Raw genomic sequence first — 9,593 nt, 5'->3', positions numbered from 1 at the left:
TAACTGAAAACTGAAAACTGTTATATAATATGCCTGAAAATATTGTATAATATAATGAATGTACCCAAATGTAAATTTTTTAATTACAAAATTTTGATTTGCTCTGTTGTATGCTTATAATTATTTTCTAAATGCTATTTTGGTCTTAGTTAAAGGTAAATTATTTAAAATGTTGTTTTTTTAAGCATGTTCTTGTTAATATCTTTTTCGTTTGTAATTTGAACTTTTTTTTGTGATTTTCAAGGAATGACTGGAATTTGTATCGAAAATAATTTAATATTACATTTTTTAAGTGTAAATAAAGTTTTTAATATCAAACATTGTTTTTTAATAATCCATAACTTTTCCATAGGTTATGTCCCTGTCTTCAAAACTAGGTTTTATAGCTAACATAAATGTGTGGCAACTACGGAAGTGCTTTTATATGAAGTTCTAATAGATATCCACTACAGAGCATTACTTTAAGAAAAGATATGATATGAAAAGTGAAGAAATAAGTCTACCCAGACTTATTTATTTACTTGCACTTGGCTATCGTACTGGAGGTCCCGGGTTCGATTCCCAGAGGGGGGGGGGTTAGTCAAATAAATATAAGTGATTTTTTACTGTTATATTTATTCAATATTACCCTGGACCGGTACCTGAAACGGAGGGCTGATCACCATTCCTTCATGTATTAACAATCAAGATAACGCAACTTTTCACCATTGGGTGCGGATAGTCGTTTGAAGAAGAAGAGGAAGTATTTATATATTATGTATATATCAGGGGTGACCAAACCTTTGATTTCTGCGAGGAACCTGTTTTTTTTAAATTAATGTTTTTTTTGTTGTAAATTATTGTAATTTTGAAAAGTAGTCATTTAATGACTTAAATATGTTTCAATTTAATATAAACATTGATAGTACTAATAGATTTTTCATATGAAATTATTTTAATTACAGAGAATTCTCTCTGTCCGCCTCTGTAGTGTAATGGTCAGCACGCTCGGCTACCGTTCTGGAGGTCCCGGGTTCGATTCCCAGGGGAGTCAAATAAATATTGATTGATAAAGTGATTTTTTCACTGTAATATTTATTCAATATTACCCTGGACTGGTACCTGAAGCGGAGGGCTGATCACCTTTCCTTCGTGTGAAAACGATCAAGATAACACTGTGTTCATATGAAACAGTGCCCTATGCACCATTGGGGTGCGGATAAGGGTTTTATTATATTATTATTATTAAATGATATCTTCTCGAAACTAATTAGTTTAGCAAAAAAAAAGTTCTTCTATTTTACTATCATTGGTGCGGACAGTGTTAAAGTGAATATTTTTTAAGGCCCAATATAATATAAATCGCAATTAATTTTCTTTAAACCCAGGTAACATTTGACGTAATTGAATTTTTCGCTCAAAATACAGTTTTTGTATTTAAAAAATAAGTTTTTATTCGAAATAAAAAAAAATCAGTTATTGAAAGATAAGGAGTTAATTTTTTTTTTCACAATATATTCTAAAAAGGTCAAATTACAATATAAATTAAAAAAAAAATTAGCGTGGAAAAACGTTTAGCCCCTAGCGCAGCCGACCGCGTTTTAATTTAAACGTTCAAGATCTCAGCCTTAAGGCCGACTAATCGAAATCAGATAATATTTTTGAAGAGAAAATAGATCCTCAAATCAGATTATAGAAAGGAGTTCAAAAAAATATTTAAATATTCATTCAATGTATTTTCTAAAAATAATCAAATTCCAATGCATATTCTGAAAAAAAATATGAGTGAAGACGCGTCTGGCCCCTCGCGCGTCCGATCGCTTAATGAACTGGATGTTTGCGAGTTCCCCCTTAACTACTTTTTTTATTTCGTATCAGAGGACGCGCTGGAAACACGGCATTGCATACATATTTTCGTCATCCTTTACATACATATTGTACATAGAACTAGTCAGGATCAGGAATAGTTACGCGGCCGACACATTGGCAACCCCTGGCATGTATAACATATAATACTGTATACATTTTTGCTTTATTTTGTTGCCATGAATTATTAATATTTCGTTTCATGATTTTCTTACTTCAGAATTTGACACTTTTGACTAAACATTTTTTTTTCAATTTTTAATTAAATTATGCCAGTTTAAAAATAGATTTTTTAGGTATGTTTTTATGGTAATGTTCAGTAAAAAAATGAACCTTCATAACGTTAGTAAAGATATTAAAACTGTGAACTTAAGGGAGAAACCGCAAATATACAATTCAGTACGTGATCGGCTGCGCGTGGAGCTACACGTGTATCCGCGAACATTTCTTTATAGAAAATATATATTTGATTAAAAAAAAAGTGTTTTTTGTAAAAAGATTTTTAATCATGTTTTTAACTTTTATCTTTCAAAAACTATTTTCTTTTCGAAACCATATATTTATTTCAAAGAAAAACGTTTTAAGCAAAAAATTCAATGACGTCAAATGTTACCTGGGTTTAAAGAAAATAAAATTGCGTGGTATCGATTATTCTGCCTTAACATATGTCTGCAGGTAGGATAGTAAAGATAGGGAAGTTACATATGAGAAATACATCACAAACACCCAGATCAATTAAAAACAAATAATTCTTGAACTTATTTTGCGCTTGGCAGGAAACGAGCCCGCGACGCCAAGATCGCAGTCGAGCATCTACCCAACTACGCAACGGCGCGGCGCCTGTCATTGAACTTATTAATGTTTTTGTATAAATACAAAGATAATCTAAATAAATACTTTTTACGTGTACAGTAAGTCCTCTTCTTACACGATTTCGACTTATGCGAATTCGTACTTACACGATTTTAAAAATAAAATATTTCCCAAGTCGTGTATTTACATATACTATTGTGTTGATAGGAAAGTGAGGAAGAAAGAAGAGAAATGACACTGGTTTATTCCTTGCACTCTTTCCCTCCTTTACTTTCCACAGGATGTGATTAATTAACAACTAAGTCATAATTTAGATTTCTTCCTTGTTAGTTACGTGTGTGTTGCGATCGGGATTCTTTCTACGTTTTCATTTTCATATGCATATACATCTATTCTGTTTTCACTCTATGTCGCTCACTCCTTTCAACAACGTCATTTATAAAAAATCGTAAATTTTCAGTTGTGCATATTTTCGGAATGCCCAGAAAATGTACTATATTCCAGCAAAAGCGGCAAATGTTTAATTTAATATTAACTCGTTACAAGGCAGAAAGTGTTGTTTTTGCATTTTAAAGAAATGTTTTTTTTCTAATATCCTAATTTTTTTCAAATGGAGAAAAAACTTCAGGTTTTTCCTAAAAAGATCTGTTGCACAATAAAAAGTTCAATAAGTGGCTTGATATTTATTTTTAATACATTTTATTATATTCTTAAACTTTAAAAACGATCTCCTGAAAATCGTGTTTTTTTTATTTATGACGTTGTTGAAAGGAATGAGCGATATGTGTTATATCCATTGAAACAAGTGCATATTATAATACCATATTTCTATAAAAAAATATCACAAACAAATTTTTTCAACTTACACGATTCTTCGACTTACACGAAAACTTTCGGAACGAATTAATCACGTAAGTAGAGGACTTACTGTATATTGAATCGGATATCCCTACCGAATGATAATACTAAAGGCAAATAAAATTTGTGTTGTTTTTGTCGTGGTTAAATGTTGAAACATTAAACCGAGTGATGATTTTAACCAAAACCACGCTCGTTTAATATCTATATACATTTGTTTTCATCCGGGTGACCACCACAAAACCTCCTTTAATATTATAATATATTTGTAGCGTGTAACATCAGTTATTTCAGGGCATAATAGCGTTTGGTTAAAATATATGCAAAGCATGCCCGGAACAGTTATGTATAGTTTGGGGATTCAGCCATCTGTTAGAAATTTAGATCGTACCTTCTGAATCCACAATGAACGGGGAAGTAAAAAATTGAGGGTTGAAAGTTGAAAGGTTCTAATATACCCACTTAAAGTTTAAAGCAATATGCGTAGTAACCTTTACATGATAATATGTAATCGAAATCATTTTATATATGACTTTTTATTAAAGTTTATTAGATTTTAAATTTTATATTTTAAATATTGATTTCTAACGTCCAATCAACAATATTATGGTGAATTTTTTTATTTCAAATTCGACGCCTTACAAATCAAAGGACGTTTAACAAATCAAATTGGAGGTTTTGCTACAGAAAGATAATATGATTCGAAGGCATGGCCTAGGTGACGTAGTATATGATAGAAGGACCTACAACCTGAGGATAAGGAGAGCTGACCCATAGTGCAACGGTCTACATAGACGATAAGTTGCGATGGAGCAAGGAAGAAGACGATATAATATCTGCTTGTTGTTTTATTAAATAAAATACTCTTCAAATATGATTAAAAACTTAATATTCTTGTAAAATATGATAAAATAAGTATTAGTTTTTAAATTACAAAGGTAATTAGATTAAACAGCTCTAAAACTCAAGTTATTCTTAATTAATTAGTGATGATTACTGAAATACAAACTGAAAAAATACCACTCGTTAAAGTTTACGCTGGTGTAAAAATACTGATATTTATATGTTAAAACAGGTCTCGTTACAGTATCCCCACCATCCCCGGAAAGTTTTTCCATATTATACATATATAAAATGAGGGAAAACTTTTGTGCTTGAGAGTGCTCCGTATTGTTATGTAAATAATGGGACTTTACGGCAGGAAGTTGTAATGTTGCGTTGTCCAAAATACATAAATTATTCCCATTTTATGGCCCTTGGTTAATAACTTCAGTTCGCATCGAAAATTAAAATGTTACGTACTCTTTGAGCGGATGAAATCCCAATTTCAGCCATTTTCTGTTTTAAGGGTTGGACTATGTTTCATTTTATTTACGAGTACACTTATATTTCAACCATAAATGATGTAGTTTATCATAATAAAGTCAACGAATCTCTGAATTTTGTGTAATTCCTTATATGACTAGATTGTGGTGGACATCGAAGGTTTTATTAAGTTTTTCTTGTTATTCTTTTACATAAATGTAATTTACGAATATCTAAGCCCGGCGTGTTTAAATCCTGAAAAAACATGTTAAATAATAAATCTTAATAAAATAAATCTATTCATTGTCAAGTTGTAATTATCTACTGATAAAATCGTAGACTATTGTGGAAAATAATAAATGATAATTGTCTAGCAAACTATCATTTTATTGTGATACATTGAACACAAAGACTAAATAAAGGATTAGTAATTTTAAAGGAATTTAATTCAATATTTGAACGCTTTAACGTTTGACGTTATCAAAGTTCTGAATAAATAGATTTTTTGATAGTTAATTTGTGGGTGTAAATAAAAGTTAGGTAGGAACCTTATTTTGTTTTATTCGAATAAAAATAAACATCTTAAAATAATACTCATTTTATTTGTCACACATAGTCACATTTACGGTGTTATTCATAGTTTTTTTACCAGTTATTTTCTAACCATTCCATTTGCGCGTAGAGTAGTTACATGTTATTATACTAAATGTAAGTACTGAATACATCCAGTATATGAACCTCAAAATGTAATTTCCAAATATAGGTAATTACTTGATGTAATCTCCAAATATAACTTCCCAGCGTACCCCTGAATACAGCCCTTATATATAAACAACACAATTTAAATGAAACACAATTTCTCGAATTACTCCTGGGTGCGGCTAAAGTTCGTCGACGTTCTTAACCCCAACATAATATAATTTAACGTGGACCTAAAATTCCTTATTGGGAAATAAATTTTACAAATTAATTTGCACACCCCTTTTTCAGGCTGCTACGTTTGTACCCGTCCGTGTATTCCCTCGATCCTAGTAAGGACCGAAACGTAATAACATACCTTTATATTAATCTGTCTGTGTTCCTACATAAATGATAACTTTTTATGGTCAAATCTACATTTTACCGTATAAAACTTTAAATTGCTAACGTTCTGGTATTGCTCTGCTAGGGTGTGATTTATTAGTTTCCAGAACAATTTATTTACTAACATCACAACCGATATAGTATGATTATATTTGTACCTTGTTATTACAATAGTCATTATTCCGTAACCGTGCGGATTTATTACCATGGTTACCATATCACTAGACACAGGTTATTACTAAGCCCATTTACTAATTAGTAATAACTTATAACCAAATTCGCATGCCATTTTCCGATACCAAAATTTGAATTATTTGAAAGTTGGGAACCCGGTATTAAAACCCTCTATAGTAAATCCTTTTATTTAATAACAATTATATTGGCGAGATATTTTTTATATTTAATATTTTAAAACCAAATGTTTTTTAGATACCATCTTTTGTCTTGTACAATATCCACCACAGTACAACTACAATAAAACGGAAATTTCCATTAAAAGAGCTATGGGCTGTATTGAAGTTAAGACATATAAAGAAAACACCATCTTATTATTCACGATATAAGAGATTTTAGCTTTCATTAAAAGGCAGATTAACGAAATTAGGTACTTACATTATAGATAATTACATTATTTAATATGTGCGCGATAATAATTAATTAACGAACAGCATTACTGCACCATTATTATCATTATTTGATACTTGAAAATAATTTCGTTAGCCGTCTCAAATTTAATCTACAATTTAAGCGTTTTATTTAAACCAAATTCGGATAATCGAATGAAAGCATAAATTATATTACTAGTTCTGACTAGGTTTAACGTAATCGGATTTCACTTATTTGGGTTATAATATAAATTCATTCATACCATATTCTTCATCATTATGTCTTGATGTCTTTAGCCTTTAAAACTGAATAGTTTAATGAATCAAATTTACATTTGCCCACGTAAAAAAGTATATGTTATCTTTGCTGGAAAAGAAGTATATTTCTTCCCATTTTTGAGGATTAACAATTTAAAAGATTTAAAACTCATTTCAAACCATCATTTTCCAATTAATATTATGGAATAATAACATCTTGAAAGATTTTATTAAACATTTTACTAGATACTGGAATTTTACCTTAAAGAGGATAAACAATATATATACGTGTATAAATTAAAGGTGTAGACGAGGCATCTGCATATTTTATTTCATACGAAGGAAGATGGAAGTCTTAGCATTCTAGGGCTTACAACCTAGCAGTTGACTTAAGTTATCACCTTTTATACGATTACTTTTACTGTGGTCAGCATGTTTCGATATATTGCGATGGAGGTCCCGAGTTTGATTCCCAGGGGGGCAAAACAAATGTACCTATGTGATTTTTCACTCAATTATTTTATTTATTTAATATGACCTTTATTATTTTATCCACCTCCGTACTGTAATGGTCAGCATGCTTGACCATTATTCTGGAGGGCCCGGGTTCGATTCCCAGGGTTGGTTCAAATGATTAAAGCTATTTTTCACTATAATGTTTATTCAATATTACCCTAGACTGGTACCTGAAGCAGAGGGCTGATCACCTAAACTTTATATATAAACGGTTAAGATAACACTGCGTTTATACGATGCAGATGAGGGTTTCTAAAAAAAAAATACCCTGGACTGATACTTGAAGCGCTGGGCTGATCACCTTTCCTTCGTGTATTTAATTTAATTTAATTTTATATGCAACTGATCCTATACCATGCAGTGCTCTTTGCACTATTGGGTGCGGATAAGGGTAAGAAGAAAAAAAAAATACAATATGGATATTTGCAGTGAACGTAGCACTGTGTATAAAGTGATCACTCAAAAAGATGATTCGGGAAGCTCAAACGTCCTTCCTTTGTATAAAAATAAATTCATCTCAACTTTTTTTCAGACAGACATGTATTACATTGTTGGGACATCTGTGATGTAGGTATATTTTGACATAAATGTGATTGAAAACATTACATGGAGACCAATATTGTATTATGTAATTATTATATTTATTACTAATGCAGGCTTATATCAATCATATGTTTTTTTTATGAATTTTTTTTAAAAATAATAAATTATGTTTTAGATATATTAGAAAAAAAATGCTTGGAATAACATTAAGAGACAGAAAAAGGAACGATTGGATCCGACGCCAGACACAGGTCTGTCACGTGGTAGAGTGAATTGCTTGGCTGAAGTGGAAATGGGCCGGTCACATAGCCAGAATAACCGATGACAGATGGACGAAACGCGTTCTGGTGTGGAGACCGAGGAACCAGAGGCCTCAAGGACGTCCACCGATGAGATGGGTGGACGACATCAGGAAGTTTGCTGGAAGACAATGGATGGGGACGGCGCAGGATCGGGAGGAGTGGAGGCGGAAGGGGGAGGCCTATGTCCAGCAGTGGACCTCAACGGGCTGATATGATGAGATATATTACGTATTACGTAATAATTGGCGGGTATGTATGAAGAGATGCATAAACGTAGAAGAGGCGAAGAATGTTTGCAAAGATAGAGTGGTGTGGTATTCTATTCTCTCTGCCTACCCCTGCGGTGAAGCGGGGTGATGGTTAGTTAGTTAGTTCGATAGTTATATATTACGTATTTAGTAGGAAAGCATCCATCTTCTAACACGATGTTGAATACGTACAGTATCGAACAAATTAATTAAAACAAAACTTTTTGTTGTTGTTGTATTTTCTTAAAAAGTTTTGTAAAATCTTTTGTTTATTAGTTATATCACAAATTCATATTTCATATTATCTCATTTGGGCTCAGTCAAAGATTTTACTCTTCTTGGCATCTATTATATAAGGTTTTGGCACGTGGATGCCATTTTTTCGTCTCGAAACCATACCTGAATTATTGACAAAATAAGCTTTTCCACCGTAGTGCAACCATTTTTAGAGAGCCGATTCTTGCAGATTGCCGATAGATTTTCAATTAGGTTTATGTCTGGTAAAATTCTTAACCAGTCCAACACAGTTTATTGTTTTTGTGTGAAAAATTTCATCATTATTTGGATTTGTGTCAGGGAGTTAAATCCTGCTGAAATATTCCATTACCGATTGACCTTCGTTTTTGTATCTCTAGTGGTATCTTTTCCAGTAGAATTGGGTGATACTTCTCGCTATTCATCATCTTAGTCGCTGAAAGAAGCAGTCCTGGTCCATTATACGAGAAACACCCCCAAAACATTTTTCAGAGGGTATTGAAAATACGAAAAAAAAGGTTTAGTTTCAATTGATCTGTTTGATGCTGTGTGTACATATATGTTTATGGAATGAAATTAAGTATAAAACTTCCATCTAAATTGTGCTCGTAAAACACAACAAATTTCTAGAGGCATGTACCATATATCTGCGTAAGACACTATAAATTCACCCAAAACTTTCTTTTCCGCCATTTCTTGTTAGTAAGACTTTATTGCCAGAGAATATAAACTATAAAATGTTCATACATTCGGTAAAACAGTGATAATATCACGATTTTTCTTTTATACCCAATAAAGTTAAAAGCTCTAGGGCGCATGTGTATTTAGGAACATTACTCGTGCTAACGCCATTCCCGTGAACCTTCAGTTCGGTCTGGCCTCCACGGAAACACAACGCGTACTGTAGCTCATATCCAGCGTCACAGCTTACGGAGATCGGAATAAGTGTTAACTTTGCGGAA

The sequence above is a fragment of the Brachycentrus maculatus genome, unplaced genomic scaffold (genome assembly GCF_059751285.1).
Source record: "Brachycentrus maculatus isolate JH-2025_06_01 unplaced genomic scaffold, ASM5975128v1 h1tg000405l, whole genome shotgun sequence".
Taxonomy (NCBI): domain Eukaryota; kingdom Metazoa; phylum Arthropoda; class Insecta; order Trichoptera; family Brachycentridae; genus Brachycentrus; species Brachycentrus maculatus.
This window is presented reverse-complemented; position numbering follows the sequence as displayed.